Here is a 25,040-nt window from a genome sequence, read left to right on the forward strand (position 1 = left end):
TATTTGAACAACTTTTGATTTGTTCAAATAATTTTCATCATGTCTCAACATTTTTACTCATTTGATATTTGAAATTTTTATCTTTAAGGTCATTTTCATCTTATCATACCTTTTAATTATGTATATGTTTTTTTTAACAATTTCGTTAAATATGCATCAATTTGGCTTTAAGACACATATTTGATTATTTTTATTTTTTTAATATTTTTATTTTTATGATGTAGTATATTATTTTGATGATTTTTTATATAATTATTTTTATTTCCTACCTCATTATTATAATTGTAATTTGATCACTACACATAGAATTGTCAAAATGGATTGGAACTCGTGAGCTACTAGTGTAAAAATACTGTTTCACGACACTGTTCCACGACGATGGCAGAAACGTAAATGACATGATCAAAATTGACAACGATTTTGCACTTAACTGTCATTATTTTGAATCAATGAGACATCAACGACGGCTTTACTAATAGTCATCGTTATTTTCTTAATAATGTCGACGGTTATAGCACAAACCGTCGTGGAAATGTGTTGAGGGTTAAAAGAACAATTTCACTTTTCTCTGTTTTCACTTCGTGACTCTTTTCACAGTTTTCTCTGCCACCGTCTACGCGTCGCCACCGTCGAAGGTTCTGCTCTGCCATCGTTTATTGTTGTCGTTGGGTGAGGGGCTTCCACCATTGAACGTGTCGCTGGGTTTGTCGCTGCCACTATCAAAGTTGTTGTTGGGTGAGGCACTGCCACCATTGAAGGTCCGCTAACTGAGGCACTGCCACCGGCGAAGCTGCCACCACCAATGTGATTTGTCTTCCCGTCCCCTACTCGCGCAATTATTATCTATAATTAGTGTTAGAATTGTCAATATTATAAATATGTGTCTTGATGAACGTGTTGGTATTGAGTCCGGGGGTGTCCGACCCTCGACAATTATTATTTGTATTTAGTTGGAATTATTTCTCGTTACAGAATAATGATGGATCATATCTGGATTAATCTATCACGTATAAGTGATGATTGAGAGGGGTCGAGGAGTTTATAGAATTTGCTCAACGTCATGGTGGTAGTGCTAAAAATAGAGGAAAGATGAGGTGTCTATGTGTCAATTGTTTGAATGGAAGAATATTGGATGTGGTTGAGATTAGAGAACATCTTTTATGTGATGGATTTCTAAAGAATTATATAACATGGATGTGGCATGGTGAATTGGTAGAGACTCAAACTGTGACTGAAGAACATCAATTTGTGGAATCGACAATGGATGATAGATTAAAGAACATGATTTGTGATGTTAGAGTACAAACATTGATAATTTTAACTTTAGTGCTTTTAATGGACAAAGTATATTGAGTGGTAGATCGACTGCCAATACTAAAAGGGTCACTTGGATTTCCCTCCGGGTACTTATACGTTATATGTCATTCATTTACTTTAGTATTGTCATGTGTATTTATAATTAAATTCAATTACTATAAGTGTAGTGTAATAAACAAACTGTGAGCTTTGAGTGTGGCTATTACGTGATGCAATGAATGGAAGCCATTGTTCAAGGCAATTATGAAAGTGGTTGGAATGAGGTAATATACGAACCTATTTCATGTACTAATTTTAACTTGAACTAATTTATATATGTATTGCTAATAATTCTCCTACACTTTTGCAGAAATTCAATGACCCAAGTCTGATGGATTCATGAGCAATAGCTTATGTTCAACAAACCTGGGCGAAATACTTTTTATCTAGAGTTAATGAAAGTTAGGTTTAGGGAGACTTATAAGTTTAGACTTATTTTGTAATATGATAAGTTATTTGTAACTTTGTTAAAACTATTTGGGTTGGAACTGTGTTGGCACTGTTTGTTTGTATTCGAATTGTGTTGAATGCTTTTATGACTTACAGGTTAGTGTTAAGAAATAAAACAAACATGGTTTTTAAGAAAAACAAAATTAACGACGGTTATGACCCAAACCGTCATTAATTTGAACACTTCCACGACGAATAATACTAAAATCGTCATCGTTATTGGTTGGGAGATCTGATTCTAGTTCGAAGAAAAAGCAATTTCATCGTGGAATACTATAACATTGACGACAATATTTTTAAATCGTCGTTATTATGAGTTACTTTTAATGACGGCGTTAGCAACAACGGTATTGAAGTCGTCTTCATAGACTTTCAATAGTCGTCGTTAATAGAAGTTGCTATAGTAGTGAGCCAACCCAACTCACCACGGATTGGGGCGGGGTTGGGTTGAATTTTTTTTTTATAAATTTTAATACAGGTTGATTTTTGACCCAACTCACCTAGAACCTGGCCCAGACCCATCCGACACCAAATTGGTTTTTATATCAGAACTCTCCCACTTTATTCGTCGCTTTTCGTTCGCGCCACCTTCCAACCTTCATCCCCAACACCAGCGACACCCTTCGTAGGTGAATTTTGCTTTGTTTTCCACCATTGAACTTGTTTTCCTTTGCTTTATGGTTGCATTTTTGCATTTTGCACTGATTGATTTTTCCTTTCATCTTCATTTGTGTTTTGACGGAGTTAAGAGGGGAATGGTGACAAGCAATGTAGCGGTGGTGGCGTTGACAACCTTTGCAGTGATGACGACGAGGCTAAAATGGTTAGTATTCATTTCCTCCCTAATGCACTTTGTTCCTTGAATGTGGCATTATGTGGCATTGGATGTATTCATTTCCTCCCATTGCACTTTGTTCCTTGTATGTGACACTATGAGGCACTGATTATATTTTGTTTTTTCCACTATTGTATGTGACATTATGTGCACTTTGCAATATTTGTAGTATGAATTTTAGATTTATTATTAAAAGTTTTATGTTAAAATAATTTAAATTTTATTGGATTGTTGAATATTATTCGATGCATTGTTATTTTAACACTGAGTGAACCTTAGTTCTCATTTGAGATTTAGTACAAATGATTAAACTTTTAATTATTTATATTAAATTTTGAATTGTTTGATCGAACCGTTTGAAAAAATTATTTTTCATAATTCGCTATAACGTATATGTAACACCCCATTTAATTAAGTACGTGAAATTAAAGGAATGTCACGATAAAGATAAGATAAAACGCGGTCTGGGATCAACCCCATACAACCCATGGCACACCACGATGCCCAAAAGAAATTAGAGGAAAAGTTAACCAGAGTGCATAAAACTAAGGACGAACAGATACATGGGTCACAACCATAAATGAACTCATGCAGAAATAACAACTAGTCCACGCGGACTATGCAGCAGAATCTCCATTTCCTTGCTGGCCTCTGGAACCTCGCCCATCTGCTCCCATCAATCAAATTGATGATCATCGCAACAGAAAAAGCCACACCACATAACATACAACAAACAACAGAAAGGGTAAGCTTGAGCCAATAACATATTCATCATACTGTCAATTATATTTTCACCATCCCATACTCATACCACAACCAAGCATGTAATGACTCTTCATTCAATACACTACGACTTGACTCAACTCATCCAGATACGTATAACTTGGTCAGATTCAGCGGATGCTTGCACTTGTGGTGGATACCTCTGCTCAACCTCGAGCTGCTCGATCCTGAGCTATGTAATACAAGTGTTACAATGAATCAAATTTCCCTCACCACAAGGTTAGCCCTTAATGGATTTCAGGCCTCCTGCTACTCTCACCACAAGAGTCAGTTCGCTCTAGGTGAGACTAACTGGCTCCTCAGAGTGTCAGGATGCAACCTTACCTTGAATCCTTACCTAGTTATACAGATGAGGCACCACCATAGACACCCACTAACAGGGCCATGGAATTACGTCCCGACCACTGAAGCGCGTCCCTGAAAGTCTCACCTAGAGACCCCAAGGAATTATGCACTGACACAAATCAACCACATTCACATAGCCAAAATAATAGTTACCACACATAGATATACATCACTCGTACCAACCTTTTAAGTCAACGCCTTTCATGATCCAGGCCCAACTCATTTCAACACATCATAGTTTATCCATGTACCAAGAACCTCCAATCATATCGTTATCATGCCTCTTTCATACCAAACATTTCATTTCAATCCCATACGAAACTCATGTCAACTCATTATACATAATTCAGGACTTGCATTACTATATCGTACTCATTCATATCAAACCTTTAGCACAATTCCCAAAACCAAGCGAGTTTTATCCATACAAAACCAAGAAAACCATCCTACCTTGCACTGTCTCGCCCAGCACCTCGCTCAGGCGATATGGTCTCGCCCAAACGAGCTCCCCCTTCGCCTAGGCGAGGGCTCGAGAAGGGAGCAGAAGCACTTGCGGGATCTCGCTTAGGCGAGACCCCTCTCGCCTGGGCGAGATGCTCGCTCGCTCAAAAATCACAGTGGGTCGCCTGGGCGACCATTCGTGGAGAAGAGGCTTAGGCGAGCCTCTGTTAATCTCGCCTAGGCGAGACTAGCTCGCTTGGGCGAGTTTATCAGAGCCCGCCACTGTTTTCACCTGCAACAGATGCGAATACATACCACAAGCAACAATCCCACCGTATCATACATCCATATCAACAGGCAACCACAAAGAAATCACCAACCACATAAAATAACAAACTCAAACCAAACAAACAAGAGGGTTCTAGCTTCCCTTACCTGGAAATGGGTTTGCACGGGACTTCTGCACTGAAACAAGGGGCATAGTAGCTCTAGAACCCGACTCGCAAGCTGGAACAGCGAGTCAAACGAATCAATACAAAGTTTCTCACGGTGAGTACAAAACTATACTAGACAGAGGCGATAAGGTGAAAGAGTACTTACGTGAGCAGAACTATGGCTAAGATGAAACGTGAATCGGATGAACGTTGGAACCCTAGCAGAAGTAAAAAGGCGATTGCGGCTGCGGCTCCAGGTAAGGACAACAGCTTTTCTGAAATGGTAAGGAATGTTAGGTTTAGGGCAGACCTAAAGACTTTATATGTTGGGCCGGCCTTAGGCCCACTTACAAGGGCAGCCCACTAACTGTAGGGTAGAAATAAAAGGGGACCTCACAGTATACATTGAAGTTTGTGCATAGATTTAATAAAATTTTGGTTGAGATCATTTTGTGTTGTTCTTCAGATACATACTTGTGGACTAATGTCAAATGGAAGATGTTAAAAGTTTTTTTTGTGTTAATGTGTACCGAAGTCTACATTAATCTTCAAACTTATTAAATTTTAATGGACCAAATTAATGTTTTTACTATTTAGTCCACTTTGGTCTACTCTACCTATCCTATTAGCATGGTAAAAGCAAGACAGTAGCAATTTGTCAAACCTAAATTCTTAAAATTAAAATAAAAAATAATTTAAAATATCAATTTTTTGTATTGTATAACGTGTAGATGAAAATATTTAATAATATTATACTTTAAATCTTTAGTATTTATTTAATTATTATATAACAAATAATTTTAAATAATTTTAAATTATATTTAATTATTTTGATTTCATACTATAGACTTAATTAATTAAAAATTAAAAAATATTTTTAATATATATATATATAGGTACAAAATTTAAAAATATGAAATTAAAAAAAAAAGCTGGTAAACTTGTCTGCCATCTCACTACCCCACCTTTTAATTGAACTCGTCTGCTATCTCACTGTCCCACGTTTTAATTTGAGAGGTCACATATTTTCGATTGTTTTACCATTTTACATTATTTTATCATATGATGTTGGTAACTTTTATAAATAGTCGTAGTTATATAGCTACAATTTTTTATAAAGTTCTTATTTTAATTTTCTAAATTTTTAAATTATAATCATAATTTAGAATTTTTAGACGGAAAAAAAAAGATGTATTCTTTTAATTAAGTGAATTACGAATTTATTTAACTCATTAATTCATAATGTATTCGATTAGATTAAAAAAAAATTCATTAATAAATAAATTAGAATTTAATTAACTCACTAAATTATTACCTTATGATAAGTCCGACTAAGCCAAATTGATTAATCGATTTTACTACTCTAAACAATACATATTAAATTTGTCACTCACTTTAATTCTAAATTTTAAATCTCGTTAGTTGGTGATATGGTAAACAGTAAAAAGTTAAATAACCAATTTTTTATAAGATTTTTATTAAATTTTCTAACTTTCTAAAAACTAACTAATGCTTTACTTCAACGTATAAAGACAAATTAAATTTCAAAACAAAATTAATCATTGAATAATTTGATTAAAACCAGTTATCTAAAAAAAGAAATATGTTCCACGTGTATATAAATGAATGGATGAAGATAAACGTGATCACTGTACAGCTGTAAGATTCCCGACTTCTGAATCCGACCAAAGAAATCTCGAAGAAGATTATATAATAAGGACACGTGATTATCATGGTAGGTGAAAAAGAAGAAGAAAGAAGATAATGACTGTGTCTATATATAACCATAATGCGTGTCCATTCTGAAGACAAAGAAAATTTATCTGTGTTGGGTGCAGAAAGAGAAAGTGAGAACGATGCTGAAGATGAAGGTAACGACGAAGGTAAGTTTAATGGTGTTCCTGATAGTTTTCAGTGCAGTGGATGCTCGCTTCGATCCAACTTCCTTCATCACTCAGGTGCTTCCCAAAAGTGGTGAAAACTATGTGAAATCCACAAGCACTGCATGCTGTGATTTATGTGTTTGCACCAGGAGTATTCCTCCACAATGCCGATGCTGGGACGTTGTAGACAATTATTGCCACTCAGCTTGCAACAAGTGCGTTTGTACGAAATCAGAACCTCCTATGTGTGAATGCATGGATGTGAACAATTTCTGCTACCCTTCTTGTAGCTCCAATCAGTGAGCATGTCTCACTAACCAAGATGTTGGACAAAGCTACTTAGGCTTTGTTTACATGCTATCATCCAATAAATTTGAATAAATCACTATTATGAGAAAGAAAAACATCTGGTCTAAGTTTTTTTTTTTTTTTCTATCTAGTTTATCTTTGCTCTTGCTTTAAATAAATTAGTTTCTTTCGGGCAATAACAATCTTGATACATACTAAGTATAGGATTATAAGAAGGGCATTCGCAAAAGTTATAAAACAACTTTTTGTTAATAAATAACACAAACAACGTACTGGTCAATTTACCACCCATTAATATTAATTATATTGATCTTTTTTACTAACTATAACAGTATATTTAATTGAAATTACACTAATAATAACAATAACGAATTATTATAATAAGTTTGGCTGAAAACAGAAATAATTATCTATAACCATATATAAAGACAAAGAGATTCTCTCTTTTGTATCTTAATTTTAAAATGTCAATTTTACACTTTAAAACATAATTATTTATTAAATTTTTGAAAATCTTTTCTCTCTACTTCTTCTCTCTTTTTTCTATTTATTAACAGTTATTTTTTCATTTTCTTTTATATATTTTATTTTGTTTTTAATAAATATAATTTTATTTTATATATTAACTTAATAACATTACGTTATCATCACCTACTAATATAATATTATTAATTATTATAATAAATTTGGTGAAAACAGAGGTAATTATAATAATAATAGGGATAATATTATGATTGATCTTGTTATTGTAACATTTATTATACTGGCAGTAATGATAACATAACATAATCATATTAATATTAATAATAATATTATTATTATTATTATTTATATCACTATTGATGGGACTAAAAAATTTGTGCTAACTTTGCAGAAAATAATTACAGATTTAGATATTCTGTTGAATTTTGGTAAGTGAAACTAAATACAAATATACTATATAAACTATTAATATAGAAAGAAAAAAAAAAAGTGACAGAGAAAACCCTAAATAATAGATATGGAATATGAGATGCATTGGTTTGTTAAAACTAAAATGGATCCATTTATTAAGATCATTTTGCGACTGCAGTATCCACTGCGGCCCAAATCTAACAAATTCAATCAATTGTACAAATTGTTTTTTTTTTTTCAAGTTTTAAAATCACTATTTATATTAGTGGGAACATAAGCATATATTTTTGTATAATTTTATTATAGATAACTTTTATTTAGTTTATAGATATATTTTTATTATAAATAGTTACTTTAATTTTAAAAATAAATAAAAATATAATGATTAAATTTAAATAATGAAATAAATAAATAAAATATTTTAATTTAAAAAAAATTCAAAAAATAAAAAAATTATTTTAGGTTAAAAATATGATTTATTAATAGATAAAGTTTGAAAAAAATGTCTACATACAAAAGTGAATTCTCTTCGTATAATTTGTATAATGATATAATGATATAGATAATTAAAAAGATAAATTATTATTACTATTATTATTATATTCTTTTGATGATTTTTTATATAATTATTTTTATTTCCTACCTCATTATTATAAGTGTAATTTGACCACTACACATAGAGTTGTCAAAATGGATTGGAACCCGTGAGTCACTAGTGCAAAAATATTGTTTCACGACACTGTTCACGCGGGCATAGTAGAAAGGAACACGGTGTTAGAAACGTAAATAACATGATCAAAATTAACAACGATTTTACACTTAACCGTCCTTATTTTGAATCAATGAGACATCAACAACGACTTTATTGATAGTCGTCATTATTTTCTAAATAATATCGACGGTTATACTGCGAACCATCATGGAAATGTGTTGAGGGTTAAAAGAACAATTTCATTTTTCTCTGTTTTCACTTCGCGACTCTTTTCACAGTTTTCTCTGTAACCGTCTGCGCGCCGCCACTGTCGAAGGTTTTGCTCTACCACCGTTTATTGTTGCCGCTGGGTGACGGGCTTCCACCGTTGAATGTTGCCGCTGGGTTTGTCACTGCCACCGTCGAAGTTACCGCTGGGTGAGGCGCTACCACCGTTGAAGGTTCGCTGGTTGAGGCGCTGCCACCAGCGAAGCTGCCACCACCAATGTTATTTGTCTTCCCGTCCCCTACTCGCACAATTATTATCTATAACTAGTGTTGGAATTGTCAATACTATGAATATGTGTCTTGATGAACGTGTTGGTATTGAGTCCGGGGGTGTCCGACCCTCGGCAATTATTATTTGTATTTAGTTGGAATTATTTCTCGTTACAGAATAATGATGGATCGTAGCTGGATTAATCTATCACGTATAAGTGATGATTATGAGAGAGGGGTCGAGGAGTTTATAGAGATTGCTCAACGTCATGGTGATAGTGCTAAATATAGAGGAAAGATGAGGTGTCCATGTGTCAATTGTTTGAATGGAAGAATATTGGATGTGGATGAGATTAGAGAACATCTTTTATGTGATGGGTTTCTAAAGAATTATACAACATGGATTTGGCATGGTGAATTGGTAGAGACTCAAACTGTGACTGAAGAACATCGATTTGTGAAATCGACAATAGAAGATATATTAGATGACATGATTTATGATGTTGGAGTACAAACATTGATAATTTTATCTTTAGTGCTTTTAATGGACAAAGTATATTGAGTGGTTGATCGACTACCAATACTAAAAGGGTCACTTGGATTTCCCTTTGGGTACTTATACGTTATATGTCATTCATTTACTTTAGTATTGTCATGTGTATTTATAATTAAATACAATTACTATAAGTGTAGTGTAATAAACAAACTGGAAGCTTTGAGTGTGGCTATTACGTGATGCAATGAATGGCAGCCATTGTTCAAGGCTATTATGAAAGTGGTTGGAATGAGGTAATATAATAACTTATTTCATATACTAATTTTAACTTGAACTAATTTATATTTGTATTGCTAATAATTCTCCTACACTTTTGCAGAAATTCAATGACCTAAGTCCGATGGATTCATAAGCAATAGCTTATGTTCAACAAACCTGGGCGAAATACTTTCTTTCTAGAGTTAGTGAAAATTAGGTTTAAGGAGACTTCGAAGGTTAGATTTATTCTTTCATATGATAAGTTATTTGTAGCTTTGTTAAAAATGTTTGGATTGGAACTGTGCTGGCACTATTTGTTTGTATTCGAATTGTGTTGAATGCTTTTTTGACATACAAGTTAGTGTTAAGAAATAAAACAAACCTAGTTTTTTTATTTTAAAAAGAACAAAATTAACGATGGTTATGACCCAAACTGTCATTCATTTGAACACTTCCACGACGGGTAATAGTAAAATCGTCGTCGTTATTGGCAGGGAGATCTAATTCTAGTTCGAAGAAAAAGCAATTTCAACGACGACTTTTGAAGCGTCGTGGAATACTATAACATTGACGACGGTGTTTTTAAACTGTCGTTATTATAAGTTACTTTTAACGACGACGTTAGCAACGACGGTTTTGAAGCCGTCTTCATAGGCTTTCAATAGTATTCGTTAATAGAAGTTGCTACAGTAGTAAGCCAACCAAACTCACCACGGATTGGGGCGGGGTTGGGTTGAATTTTTTTTTTTATAAATTTTAATATATGCTGATTTTTTATCCAGCTCACCTAGAACTTGGCCTAGCCCCATCCGACGTCAAATTGGTTTTTATATTAGAACTCTCCCACTTTTTTCGTCGCTTTTCGTTCGCGTCACCTTCCAACCTTCATCCCCAACACCAGCGACAACCTTCGTAGGTGAGTTTTGCTTCGTTTTCCACCATTGAACTTATTTTTCCTTTGTTTTATGGTTGCATTTTTGCGTTTTACACTGATTGATTTTTCCTTTCATCTTCATTTGCGTTTTGACAAAGTTAAAAAGGGAATGGTGACAAGCGATGTAGCGGTGGTGATGAGCTCTACAGCGGTGGTGGCGTTGACAAGCTTTGCGGTGATGACGACGAGGCTATAAAGGTTAGTATTCATTTCCTCCCTAGTTTACTTTTTTCCTTGTATGTGGCATTGGTTGTATTCATTTCCTCCCATTGCACTTTGTTCCTTGCATGTGACACGATATGACATTGATTATATTTTATTTTTCCCACTATTGTATGTGACATTATGTGCACTTTGCAATATTTGTAGTATGAATTTTAGATTTATTATTAAATGTTTTATGTTAAAATAATTTGAATTTTATTGGATTGTTTAATATTATCGATGCATTGTTATTTTAACACTGAGTGAACCTTAGTTCTCATTTAAGATTTAGTACAAATGATTAAACTTTCAATTGTTTGTATTAAATTTTGAATTGTTTGATTGAACATTTTGAAAAAATTATTTTTCATAATTCTTTATAACGTATACATTGAAGTTTGTGCATAGATTTGATAAAATTTTGGTTGAGACCATTTTGTGTTGTTCTTCATATCCATACTTGTGTATTAACATCGAATGGAAGATGTTAAAAGGCTTTTTTGTGTTAATGTGTACCACAGTATGCATGATCCTCAAACTTATTAAATTTTGATGGGCCAAATTGATGTTTTTACTATTTAGTCCACTTTGATCTACTCTACATATCCTATCAAACAAGCATGCTAAAAGTAAGAAAGTACCAATTTGTCAAACCTACAATTTTAAAATTTTAATAAAAAATAATTTAAAATCATTATTTTGTATTGTATTACGTGTAGATGAAAATATTTAATAATATTATACTTTAAATCTTTCGTATTTATTTAATTATTATATAATAAATAATTTTAAATTATATTTAATTTTTTTGATTTCACACTACACACTTAATTAATTAAAAATTAAAAAATATTTTTAATTAAATATTTTTTATATATATATAAGTACAAAATTTAAAAATATAAAATAAAAAAAAAGGCCAGTGAACTTGTCTCCCATCTCACTATCCCACCTTTTAATTGAACTTGTCTGCTATCTCTATCCCACGTTTTAATATGAGTGGTTGAATATTTTCGATTCGTTTTACCGTATTACATTATTTTATCATATGATGTTAGTAACTTTTATAAATAGCCATAGTTAAAGAACTACAATTTTTTATAAGATTCTTATTTTAATTTTTAAAATTTTTAAATAATAATCGTAATTTAGGTTTTTTAGACGAAAGAGAAAAAATTATTTTTTTAATTAAGTGAATCAGTAGACCAATTTGTTTAACCCATTAATCCATTATATACTCAACAAAATTCAAATTTTTTTACTCGCTAATACATGAATTGAAATTTAATCGATCCACTAAATTATTAACTTATGATAAGTCAGACCATGCCAAATTGATTAACCGATTATACCCCTCTAATCAATACATATGAAATTTATGACTCACTCTAATTCTAAATTTTAAATGTTCTTAGTTGGTAATATGATAAATAGTAAAAGTTAAATAACTACATTTTTTTATAAGACTTTTATTAAATTTTCTAACTTTCTAAATACTAACTAATGATTTACTTCAACATATAAAGACAAACTAAATTTCAAAACAAAATTAATCATCAACATATTGAGTAATTATTGTATTTGAATAATATGATTAAAACCAGTTATCTAAAAAAGGAATATGTTCCACGTGTATATAAGTATATAAATGAATGGATGAAGATAAACATGATCGCTGTACAGCTGTGAGATTCTCAAATTTTGAATCCAACAAAAGAAAACTCGAAGAAGATGATATAATAAGACACGTGATTATCATGGTAGCTGAAAAGGAAGAAGAAAGAAGATAATGAATGTGTGTATATATAAGAATCATGCGTATCCATTCTGAAGACAGAGAAAATTTATCTGTGTTGGGTGCAGAAAGAGAAAGTGAGAGCAATGCTGAAGTTGAAGGTAATGATGAAGGTAAGTTTAATGGTGTTCTTGATAGTTTTCAGTGCAGTGGATGCTCGCTTCGATCCAACCTCCTTCATCACTCAGGTGCTTCCCAAAAGTGATGAAAACTATGTGAAATCCACAATCACTGCATGCTGCGATAATTGTGTTTGCACCAGGAGTATTCCTCCACAATGCCGATGCCTTGACATTGTAGAGAATTATTGCCACTCAGCTTGCGACTCTTGCGTTTGTACATTATCAGAACCTCCTATGTGTCAATGCATGGATCAGAACAGTTTCTGCTATCCTCCTTGTAGCTCCTTGTAGCTACTTAGGCTTTGTTCGCATGGTATCGTCGAATAAATTTGAATAAATCACTGTTATGAGAAAGAAAAACATTTGGTCTAAGCTTCTTTTTTTTTTTATCTTTGCACTTGCTTGAAATAAATTAGTTTCTTTCAGGTAATAACAATCTTGATACATACTAAGTATAGGATTATAAAAAGGACATTCACAAAAGTTACAAAAACAACTTATTTTATTGACTATATTAATAACACAAACCACATACCGTTGAATTTACCACCGATTACTATTAATTATTTTGATAATTTTTTTATTAATTATATCAATATATTTAATTGTTACACTAATAATAACAATAACAAATTATTATAATAAGTTTGTGGTGAAAACGATTATAATAATATAACTATATATATTGGGATTTTTTATGTTGGTGTTCACATCTTTATTCTCAATTCTACCTTTCAATAAATAATCATTTTTTTTCAAATTAAATAATTATTTTATCATCTTTATTTTTTAAATAACTATTTTATTAGATTTAACTATTTTTTTCTTTAACTTCTTTTTTAAATTACATATTTTTTAAACTAAAATACGTATTTTTTTTAATAAAAAATTATCTATAGAAATAAACAAAAAAAATTATAATAAATTTAAAAAATTAATTATACTTATTTTTAATATTAAAAAAATAATACATGCACATATTTTTACTGATAATAATAATAATAATAATAATAATAATAATAATAATAATAATAATAATAATAATAATAATAATAATAATAACAACAATAATAATAATCCTTCTTCCATCCTCTGAAAGGAAGTTTGTTAACTTCTTGCTTTCAGATCGGTAGTCCTTCGCGAAATGCTCAACCTTTCCACAATTGTAACATTTAAATATTGAGTACCAGTCTTGGCAAAATGATCATACTTCCCACATTTGAAGCACTCAATTCATGAGTTGTTCGACTGACCTCCTCGACCTATACCACCACAACCTCCACCTTGTCCTTGTAAGACCCGAGCGATTTAAATAATTAATTAAATAATTATTTAATAAATGCGGGTAGTAGAAGTCATTAAGGCATTTAATATGGAATGTTATGATGTGGAAAAGTACTAATTCAAATGCTTAAGAGTACTTAATTGGCTGAGAGGACTTGGGTTTAAGTCCTCTGTATGCCTTTTTGTGATATTTAATCTATTATTATTTTAATAAGATGATATGGTCATGGAGAGTGATGATATCATCTTAAGATTTAATGAATTATCACGAAATATGATTGGTTGAATTGGTTGTGCACTTGCTTGGTGATTTAGTGGTTATGGGTTTAAACCTTAGTGAACCTCAACTCATTCTCTTTTTGCTAATTTTAGTTTTGGCATGAATGTGAAGGGGCAAGGGAAACCCTAGCTAAAGGAGCAGCCAAGGGTGCTGGAAAATCAAATAGAATAGTTAATTGAATGACAATTAAAACTAAGTTTAAGGCCATTTCGTTTTTTCTAATAAACCATTATTAAGGTACCATTAAAGGGGAGAATTAAGGGAGGAGGAGAGCACTTTTGAGTCTGTCAGTTTGAGAATAGTGAGGAGGGTTTTTTACAAAGGAGAAACGTGAGGTTGGGGGTGGAAAAGGTGCTGGTTTGGAGGAGATTCAAAAGGAGACCATTTGTGATCCAAGGAAATTCTCAAGTGCCACTTTTCAACAAGGGAAATTCAGGTTAGGGGAGTTCCACTCTGTGTTTTTATTATGAATTAGATGATTGTGTGATATGCTTGATGATCATGATACAATGCCTATTATTTTCGCCTGAGTTTTCTTCGTAATTCTAGAAATACCCAAAAATTGCCTAGTGGCGTCGAATGAACTGTTAGGCGACACATGTCACAGAACCCAATTCTGGGTTTTTCTCTATGAACCTCCTGGTGGCGGTGCGTGTACCGCCAGGCGACACGAAATGGCTTGGCCAGTTGTTCTCGTTTTACGTGTGTTCTGAGAAATTGTATCTGTTTTAATTGGTTCCTTGTATAAAAATATAAAATTGTTTACATGCTGATGTTTTTATGAATCCGTGAATGAATTTGGGGATTTAGGGTTCATGTTGGGGTAGGTGATGAATAAGCATGGATTGTGTAACTGATGGATGCGTTAGTGTTAAGAATAATGCTAGTATGAATAAAGTATGAACCTTATATGGTGTGTGCACTTGAAACTATATCAGTATGATGATGGATGATGGAATTGGGGTTGTTTGGGGTCACGAAGGATTCGAGAGAAATTTGGCAGAACCCAAATTGGCACGCACCGCCTGGCGGCAATATAAGTGCACTATGTTAGTTGGCTTAAAAGATGTAGGAATATTCAATTTGGTAACATGATGAGTACGCAATATAATATATTATAATTGTGAAAAGGGGTATTTGAAATTGTGGGAGTGTGTGTATATTGTAATGTAAATTTGTATCAGATAAAAATTGCACATAAAGTGTAGGAAGGGAATTTTACATGAAGGATAACTAAAGAATAGGTGAGAATAGACAATACTTGATATAAAATGCTTGTAAATTGGAGATTTTGCTTAGACTGCGATGATGTTATTTCTTCTCTTAGAATTGGTGTGTATATAATGATTGTGGTGTTGAGTTTAGTGGAATGTGGCATGTTTCAATTAACAAATGAAGGAGAGTATGGTATGCAGAATAATAATTGATTGAGTGACATGATTAATTGTGTTCCTTGTAATCTAGATATGGAACTGTGCCTGGAGTTCTATAATTGTGCTACAATTTTGGTGTGTTGTATGATTGGGGTCCATTGGGATCTGTTTAAGTGCCAAAAACCAGTAGCATTTGCGCTACTGGTATGGCGCCTGGCAGCGGGTAGCGAGCCGCCAGGCGGTAGGGTCTCAAAATAGTTACAGTGGCCACTAACTACGAGTGGCGCCTGGCGGCAGGGTTGGGTCCTCCAGGCAGTGACGGAGCAAAGAGTCTTTTAGTTCGCGCTTGGCGCCTGGCGGTGTGAGATGCCGCTAGGCAGTCTAGAACCAGATTCTACCTAGCGGCGTGAGAGGCGTGCGAGGCAGTTTGTTTAGATTTCGCCGTGCTAGGCGAATTAGATGTTGTGAAATTGGTTGTTGCTGTGAACAGTGGACTTGAAGGACTAAGTTCACTTACCTTTGCGTTCGGGCTTGATGGACTAAGTCCAATAGGGGTCTGGGATGTGCTTGGTGGTGTGACGCATGATGGGCATGAAACTGGTTAGTTCACGTCGGCTGCTAATGGGCGAGGAGTCCTTAGTATGGTGATTACATGCGTCAGCCGCACGATGGGCAAGGAACAATTATGTTCCTGTCAGCTGTTATTGGGCGAGGAGTCCATAGTATGGTGATTGCGTGCGTGTTTGGCTCCGAGCAAGGAAGGCTTGGATGTTTTGCTACAGGCGAGGAGTCTGTGGGGCAGGACGACGAGCGAGTTAGGCTCATAGGGTTGGGCCACGAAAGGGATAGTTTTGTGGGGGCACAGTTAAAGTCCCGAGACCTAGTTTCATGCATATAACTCATAAAGGATTATGAGATCATATATGGGTAATTTGAAAGACTAAAATGATTATGTAAGATTTTCCTTTTGGGACGGGTGTCATATTTATTTTATACATATGTGCATAACTCACCCTAAATGTTTGCGTGTGGCGATGATTGGATAACTTGCTATCTGGGACCAGATATTTTGACAGGTGAGCCAGGAGATGCTTGAGTTCTGAGAGCAGGATTACATAGGGACTTTTGAAGACTTTAAATACTTTGATAGTTTTCATGTATTTGAAATAGTTTACCATTTCAGTTATTTTATGGTTGTAACAAATTTTAAATCACGAATATTTACAATGTGTCCGATTATATGGTTTTAGTTTTCCGCATTTTGGGAAAGTACTGTTATAAATGCGGTTTGAAAAATTATAAATATGTTTTCTCTTCTTTCTTTCGTATTTTATTCTTTTATTTAAAATAATTTTCCTTAGGATGTTACAGTCCTCGGCCATGCCAGTTTTATTGGTTGATCTGTTCTTGACCTCTTTCATATCCTCTTCTACTTCTACCACCTCGGCCTCGACTGTTCTAAGTATAAGGAATCTTCTTCTTCCTAATGGTTGTCTTTGCTTTGAGTGTTTGATCAAGGGACTCTTTCTTCTTCGTTGCTCATGCACCTCAAGTGACCCAACAAGCTCTTCCACCGAGAGCGCTGTCAATTCCTTGGATTCCTCTATTATGCAAACTATATTATCAAAGTCGTCAGTTAACGACCTCAAGATTTTCTCCACCACTCGGCAAGTGGGCATCGTCTTTACATTTCTACCGAGTTGATTCACTACAGTTTCAACTCGGGAGACGTATTTGAAAACCCCTTCAGCTTCCTTCATCCTCATCCTTTCATGCTCGTCTATGAGAGTTTGAAGTCAGACTTGCTTCACACAGTTATCCCTTTTGAATGCCTTCTCCAGAATATCTCATTCTTCTTTTGAAGAAATAGCATTTGCTATCTTCTCAAATTTGGACTCATCAACAGCTCGGTACAACACGTACAAAGTCATTTTGTCCTTTGCTCGTGTTGCTTTTAATGTAGAAATTTGGGCTATCGCCATTTCTCCAATGTCCTCTGGTTCTTGGTGCCCATTTTCGACCACCTCTCATACTTCTTGGGAACCAAGGAGAGCCTTCATCTGCAGGCTCCAATTATCATAGTTGACGCCTTTTGATAACTTCGGCAGGGGCATGCTATTAGCTAAGCTGGTCATCTCAATCAAACTCTCTAACTCACTAATACACTTAGGCTCTCAAACTCTGATGCCAATTTATTGACAAACAAGTCTCTCTGGATAAATACTCTCTATATTCATATTTGTTGTGTTTTGCATTGAAGCACTACATGGTCCTTTTATAGACCTTTGGACATGACCTTTCAACTACATTCATTAAATATAACCACTACCTAACCCACAATTAATGAACTTTATTGCATGTTAATCAATGCTAGACCCACTCTTAACCTTTTGCACTCTCCTAGACAATTAATATAACAACTTCCAACTACCCACATTTAAGTTTACCCAACAGTTGTCTTGACCACATGGGAGAAAGTTTCGAAAAAATCTACCCCTTTGTTTGAGTGAAACCTTTGGCAATCAGCCTTGCCTTATGTCTCTCAATGGAACCATATGCTTTGAATTTGGTTTTGTAAACCCATTTACAAACCATGACTTTCTTTATTTGAGGAAGGCTCATTAGTGATTAAGTTTGATTTCTCTGCAAGGCTTCTAACTCAACCATCATAGCAGCTTTCCAGCAGTCAAGTTTACTCACTTATATATAGGAATTGGGCTCGTACGTACCAGAAACATATAAACAAAAAATAGTACGTGAGTTAGAAAATTTAGAATAAGAAAGAAATAAATGTAATGGGTATGAGGTACTGAAAACAATATATGATGAAGTAATAATGTTATAATGATAGTCAGTTAAGTATAAGGGTGGCTTCTTGCTTTTTGTGGAAGCTCTTGTTGTGGTTTTAGTGACTTATGTAGGATCATGTGGAACATATTTTGTAATGATTTCTGGTCGAGTGGAGGGGGGTTATTTGAATGGAAAACTAGTTGTTCAAAAGTCAATAATGAATCAGAATTTTTATAATTGGAAGGATTAATAATAAGAGTAATGTCTTGTTTATGATATGGGAAATATGTCTCATATAGAACAACATTGAGAGAGACAAAACAAACCTTTGTGAATATGTCATATAAAATGTATCCTTCAATGCCCGGTTTAAAACTTGAAAAAATAGCTTTAAAGCATGTTTGTGAAGTTTTTTTCTCCAACAGTAAGAGTAGATGCATATACAAGACATCCAAACACTCGTAAGTGATTTAAAACGAGAACATGCTTATGCATTACTTTATAAGGAGATTTAAACTTTAAAAAAAGTGTTGGAACACTAACACAAAAAAAACCCTTTAACGTCTTCCATTCGATGTCCACCAATTCAAAATTCAACGTAGAAGATGACCGGTGACATTTTTGTAAAAAACATATCAAATTTTACTTTGAACCTTCCAAAAACCAACGTTAAAGGATGCCGACCTCCACATCCCCAACGTCAAAACTGCTTAAGACGTCGACCCAAAGCCCATTTGACGTCAATGGACGTCGGCCCAAACCCCATCCAACGTCAAATTGGTTTTTATATCAGAACCCTCCCACTTTTTTGGTAGTTATTCATTCGTGCCACCTTCCAACCTTCATCCCAACACCAGTGACAACCTTCGTAGGTGAGTTTTGCTTCGTTTTCCACCATTGAACTTGTTTTCCATTGCTTTATGGTTGCATTGTTGTGTTTTGCACTGATTGATTTTTCCTTTCATCTTAATTTGTGTTTTGACGGTGTTAAGAGGGGAATAGTGACAAGAGATGTAGTAGTGGTGATGAGCTCTGTAGTGGGTGGCTGCACTGACAAGCTTTGCGGTGATGACGACGAGGCTAAAAAGGTTAGTATTCATTTCCTCCCTAGTGCACTTTGTTCCTTGTATGTGGCTTTATGTGGCATTGGTTGTATTCATTTCGTCCCATTGCACTTTGTTCCTTGCATGTGACATGATATGGCATTGATTATATTTTATTTTTCCCACTATTGTATGTGACATTATGTGCACTTTGGAATATTTGTAGTATGAATTTTAGATTTATTATTAGATATTTTATGAGAAAGAAAAACATTTGGTCTAAGTTTTTTTTATTTTTCTATCTAGTTTATATCTTTCAGGTAATAATAATCTTGATACATACTAAGTATAGGATTATAAGAAAGGCATTCACAAAAGTTATAGAAACAACTTTTTATTAATAAATAACACAGACAACCTACTGGTAAATTTACCACCCATTAATATTAATTATATTAATTTTTTTACTAATTATAACAGTATATTTAATTAAAATTACACTAACAAATTTGGTTGAAAACAGAGGCAGTTATAATAATGATAGAGATAATAATACTTGAAAACTGAGGTAGTTATAATAATGATAGAGATAATAGTACGATTGATCTTATTATTGTAACATTTATTATATATCGGCGATAATATAATAATAATAATTATTATTATTATTATTATTTATATTTATATTTATATTTATATCTATATCTATATCGGTGCTAAAAACTGTACTAACTTGTGCAGAAAATAATTACAGATTTAGAAATTGTGTTGGGTTTCGGTAAGTGAAACCAAAAACAAATATATTATGTAAACGATTAATATAGAAAAATAAAAAAGTGACAGAGAAAACCCTAAATAATAGAGATGGAATATGAGATGCATTGGTTTGTTAAAACTAGAATGGATCCATTTATTAAGATCATTTTGCAACTGCAGTATCCACTGCGGCCCAAATCTAACAAATTCAATCAATTGTACTACTTGTTTTTTTTTTCATGTTTTAAAATCACTATTTATATTAGTGAGAACATAAGAGTATATTTTTTTATAATTTTATTATAGATAAATTTTATTTATTTTATAGATATATTTTTATTATAAATATTTATTTGAATTTTTAAAAATAAATAAAATAAATAATGATTAAATTTAAATAATAAAATAAATAAATAAAATATTTTAATTTAAAAAAAATCAAAAAATAAAATAATTAATTTAGGTTAAAAATATGATTTATTAATAGATAAAGTTTGAAAAAAATGTTTACATACAAAAGTGAATTCTCTTCATATAATTTGTATAATGATATAGATAATTAAAAAGATAAATTATTATTATTATTATTAATATATTTATATTAAACACAAAACATGAATACATTCTTTTAGTGATTTTTTTTATTTTTTACCAAAATAGTAATTTCACTCTTCTAATATGTGTAATAAAATGCTTGCAAGAAAATTTTACACCATTAGGTTTTTCAAATTTTAAATTAAGTAACATAAATTGTGCTATTAGACAATCTGATGACATGTGGATCAAATTAATTAAAATTTGAAATTTTAAAAATCTAATTGAACTGTTTAATAATATAAAGACTAAATTAAACCAATTACGTACAGATGAACTTTATTATTAAAGTACTTTGCTAGATTGAATGTTGAAATAATAAAGAATGACAGTTGAAATAGTAGTGATAGTGTTTTAATTAAAAAATTAATCCAATTAGGCCTATTAACATTGATTATGACTACTTCAATTTATTTATTTATATATTTATTTAAATAAAGCTAAAACAATCACATAGTATTTAAAATAGGGTGAGATCTATTTGCACTTCCTTCATTTATTTCTCTCGTTTCTTTTTATCTATTTTTTTATTACTATCTTTATTCTATCATATTTCTATACATATATGTTAATCTCTACTTTTATAACCCTTGTTCTTTCGTTATATGTTTTGCTCTTCTTTGTAGTTTTATAACCCTTGTTCTTTCGTTATGTGTTTTTTCTCTTAGTTTCTTATCGTTTGTTTTTATATCCATGAAATTAAGACTCATTTTCTACTTTTTCTTTTATTAACTTTTATACGTTTATATTTAAATGATGATGTATTATTAATTATATTTAATAAATTTATGTTTGATATTTGAATATTTTTATTTTATTTAATATTTTTTTATTATATTTTTCACATAAAAATATTTTACTCTTAATATTAAATAATTAATCGCATAAATTCTTATTTAATTAATATAAAAAATTTATATCTTTTATTCTCTTCTATTTATAATTTTCATTTCATTTGAACAACTTTTGAATTGTTCAAATAATTTTCATCATGTCTCAATATTTTGACTTATTTGATATTTAAAAATTTTATCTTAAATTTTTAAGGTCTTTTTTATCTTATCATGCCCTTTAATTATGTATATTTTATTTTTTTACAATTTTGTTAAATATGCATCAATTTATTTTTAAGACACATATTTGATTTTCTTTAATATTTTTATTTATTTTTATTTTTATCATGTAGAATATCATTTTGATGATTTTTTATATAATTATTTTTATTTTCCACCTCATTATTATAAGTGTAATTTATCATTACTCATTGAGTTGTCAAAATAGATTGGAACCCCTGAGCCAATCCAGCTCATCACGAATTCGGGTCGGGTTGGATTAAAAATTTGTTATAAATTTAAATACAGATTGATTTTTTATCTAGCTCACCTAAAACCTGACTCACTCGGGTCGAACCTATGGTGAGTCGGATTGACTCACCAACCCGCACATAAAAGGTCACACAAGTATTTTTTTTATTAAGTAGGATTTTGCATTTGGATCAAGTTAAATTATTTTTTTTTAGCCAGCACATAGATAATGTGTATTTTTGTGATTTTAGTTTGTATTTGGAATGTATTGAAGTTTATTTAGATTTTAATTAGAATTATAATTTTATGTTGAATAAAAAATAAAAAATAAAAAATAAAAAATTATATTTTTTTAATTAAGCGAGCTCGTAAGCCAACCTGTTTATTTAACCCACCAACCTGTGGTGGGTTGAGCCGGGTTCAAATTTGTTTGGCTTGCTAATAAGTGAGTCGGGTTGGATTGACTCACTAAATGATCAACCCGTGATGGGTCAAGTTAGGCTGGATCGGACCAGATTACCCGTTTTGACAGCTCTAACTACACATTTTATCACTATACATGTATAAAGATATTTTATTTACGATAATATGATAATTTAATCTTATTGTCATAATTTTTTTTTATCTCCGTCCAAGGAAAGATGAAAGATTTATTCTAAATTTTAATTATTTTTAGTGAATTTTTGTTCTAGTGTGTTTTTGTTAAGTGGTGGGTATTACAATTTTTTATCCATGTAAAAAAAATGTCATTAAAATTTTGATAAGTGAAGTAAAGAAATATTTAAAATATTTTTAAATTTGGGTACTTGTTTGTTTTTATAATATTAATGTTTTTTTTATTTTATCAATTTTATTTTATTAAAGTTTGTAAATGAAATCAATTTTATTTGAATCATTAATTTCAAATTTACATAATTATAATTTTTTTAAAATATTTGATATTAAAAAACAAAAATATATTATTTGATATATTTAATAATTCTCTCAAAATTGTAATTATTATATCAATTTGATTCATTTGTTAGATAACGTGGTTTCTACAATTGACGCAAGAAGATACTAATATAAATATTAAGAAACTTAGGTAGACTTTTTAATAATGCAATAATTAAATTAATAAATTTTATAAATATAGAGAGTAAAGAAGAAATTTATCTGAAAAAAGTATTAGCAAAACAAAGTTACACATGTGTTTTTTTTAGTAGCAAAGTTATACATGTATATTTCATGCAATAGATTCAAAAATGTATCTATAATAAATATCTTCTTTCTTAAAATTTTCATATTTATTGTACTATGTTATTCTTTTATAAGAGAACGTAATAAATTTATTCAAATCTATAACAATGTAGTTCAAAGGAACTTTTACTTGTTATTTTTTCTTTTTGCTTTGACTTTCTTTTCACAGTATTTGTGACAAGTACAGAACCTTCTTAATCAATTCGAGTTTTACTTCATTCATTAAATTTTTCTGTCAAGATTAGCTAGAGAATAAAAAGAAGACATTAATGAGAGAGTCAACTTCTTTTCTGATATCTTCAGTGACCTTTCTTCAAATACTTGTTTTTAAATAGCAAGAAAAGGAGAGAAACTTATTTCAATAACTTAAAAATATTATTAATTAAAATCATTCCAAAAGTTACATTGATTAGAGCAATTAATGAAAAGACTGAAATAACAGTATTGATATTTTGATGCAGTGAAGAATAGAAAGAGTTTTTAGGTATGAGAGTGAATTATTTTGGTATTTGCGTGAATGAAAAGATTGTTGAGTCATGTGTGGTGTTTGGTGGTTCAATGACCAATTCAGTGCAGTCACATCACATCAAACCCACATGCTATCGTTTTCTTTTCCAGTATAGTCATCTTCACTTCTGCATGCAATAACAAATTTTACTATTCACAGATAATAATGATATTTTAATTCATTTTTTTTAATCTATTTTTAATCTACTGTTCTTATTATTTTTAAATCATCACATCATATCACTATAAATAATTAAAATAAATAATCTAAAAATAAATAAAGTGATAAATCAAAAATGGATCGTAAAATATGAATTAAAATATCATTTTCTATTCACAAATACCACTTTCACGAATAGTCATCAAAACTTCTTAATAACACTTTCACAATTATAATAATATATTACTATAAATAGATAATTCATAAGTTAAATAAAGCTTTTATATATCCAGTTAATTTATATTTTATTTCTGTTAAAATAATTTAGACTGAATATATTATTATTTTACAGTTACTGAGTGTGGAACTGATTTTCATAAATTCAGCTACAAAATAAGATTTTTATTCTCTCTCTCTTTTTCATTTGGATATTTTCAACACTGTTGTATCTTTGAGAGATATACTACAGCTAGGTAGAATATATATGTTTTAGACTATTTCAATTTTTTATTTAAATTTTAATTTAAGAGTAACAGTATAGCATAAATTAAGTTATTTATTTTAAATTAAAACATAAGTTTATGTTTAAAGGTATATTTATTATGAATTTTATTGTATACAATTGTATTTGTTGAATATTATGCATAGATTATCATTGTAGTAATATAAACAAAATCATATATGTTTGTATTGTTATGAGATGTGATTTATAACTATCAAGTCATAGAAGAGAACCAAGTTTCAAATCTCATTGTACTTGAATTGTTTTCTAACATTATGAATACTATTCATCCCACTACCACCCTCGTTTATTAATATAAGATATCTCAGTATATATATATATATATATATATATATATATATATATATATATATATATATATATATATATATTAAAATAGTTTATTTATGTAAAATGTTTATTAGCTTTTATTGATTAAACAAAAATAAAACTTCACTTAAAATGTTGTGTCACAACAGT

General features: G+C 31.2%; 1 pseudogene across 1 annotated transcript; it reads left to right on the forward strand.

Moving 5' to 3' along the window:
* Window positions 1-6,441: 6,441 nt before the first annotated feature.
* LOC146886010 (Bowman-birk type proteinase inhibitor pseudogene) lies at window positions 6,442-6,931 on the forward strand (annotated as a pseudogene). The gene has a single exon (XR_014995003.1). The product of XR_014995003.1 is annotated as a Bowman-birk type proteinase inhibitor pseudogene (transcript).
* The last annotated feature ends 18,109 nt before the right edge of the window (window positions 6,932-25,040 follow it).

Source organism: Vigna unguiculata, chromosome 5 (genome assembly GCF_037176805.1).
Source record: "Vigna unguiculata cultivar grain cowpea cultivar isolate G323 ecotype 2 chromosome 5, ASM3717680v1, whole genome shotgun sequence".
Taxonomy (NCBI): Eukaryota; Viridiplantae; Streptophyta; class Magnoliopsida; order Fabales; family Fabaceae; genus Vigna; species Vigna unguiculata.